This window comes from Budorcas taxicolor, chromosome 10 (genome assembly GCF_023091745.1).
Source record: "Budorcas taxicolor isolate Tak-1 chromosome 10, Takin1.1, whole genome shotgun sequence".
NCBI lineage: Eukaryota > Metazoa > Chordata > Mammalia > Artiodactyla > Bovidae > Budorcas > Budorcas taxicolor.
The window spans coordinates 64,667,263-64,668,403 of NC_068919.1; the positions used below are offsets into that span (position 1 = coordinate 64,667,263).

Sequence of the window (1,141 nt, forward strand, 5' to 3'; positions counted from 1 at the left end):
ACATATATATGTGCATCAATGAATGAAATACAATTTGTAGTGCTTTCAAAAATTTTATATAAGAGGAACAGTATTCAATCACTTTGCTACTGGCTTTTGTGTATGATTTTTTGCTTTCATTTTTTTATTTTAAATTTATTTATTTTTTAATAGATGGAAAATTGTTTTACAGAATTGTGTTGGTTTCTGCCAAATATCAACATGAATCAGCCAAAAAATATGGAACGCTTCACAAATTTGCATGTCATCCACGTGCGGAGGCCATGCTAATTTTCTCTGTATTGTTCCAATTTTAGTATATGTGCTGCCGAAACGAGCACCAGCAGGGAATATTTGACAATGTTTGAAGACGTTTTTGTCTGAGACAACTAGGGAAGGTAATGATGCTACCAGCATCCAGTGTATAGAGACCAGCATGACACTGAGCGCATGTGTGTGTGCTCAATCATGTCTGACTCTTTGCAACCCTGTGGACTGTAAGCCTGCCAGGTTCCTCTGTTCATGGGATTTCCAGGCAACAATACTGGAACGAGTTGCCATTCCCTTCTCCAGGTGATCTTCCCAACACAGGGATAGAACCTGCATCTCTTGAGACTCCTGCATTAGCAGGCAGATTCCTTACCACTGAGCCACTAGGGATGCTGCTAAACATCCTACAATGTACAGGACAGCTCCTTACAACGAAGATTTATCTGGCCCAAAATCAAAGGTGCTGAGGTTAAGAAATGCTGATCTGAATTACCACTATGTACAGCAGTGCTAATAATTTCATTTGAGTGTCAGAACTAAAATATACTGCAAAAACAGAATATAAATAGGGAGGGTAGTGATTACAGTACTCTAAGGTCTTGGTATAATTTGTGTGGCAGAAAAGGAAACTGAGTAACTATAGGCTTTGACAAGTTAGGTGACCATATTAAAACATAAAGGGTGAGTAGTAAATGTGTACACTTCAGAAGTTAAATTCACTAACCTAGTAGAAAGAAGATATAGAATGGAAATAAAAATGATACAGAGGAAGCATGAAAAGAGACAGAAAACTAAAAGGCAGGAAAAAAAAGTAGGGAATATAACAGGAACAAATACATCAGAAATCATATAACTGTAATTAGACTAAAACTCTCCAGTTCAGAGAAGAAGC

At 37.2% G+C, this 1,141-nt stretch overlaps 1 non-coding gene across 1 annotated transcript; it reads right to left on the reverse strand.

Annotated features, from left to right (window-relative positions):
• Positions 1–213: 213 nt before the first annotated feature.
• Positions 214–320, reverse strand: LOC128054936 (U6 spliceosomal RNA). The gene has a single exon (XR_008200077.1). It is a non-coding gene; the product is annotated as a U6 spliceosomal RNA (small nuclear RNA).
• Between the last annotated feature and the right edge of the window lie 821 nt (positions 321–1,141).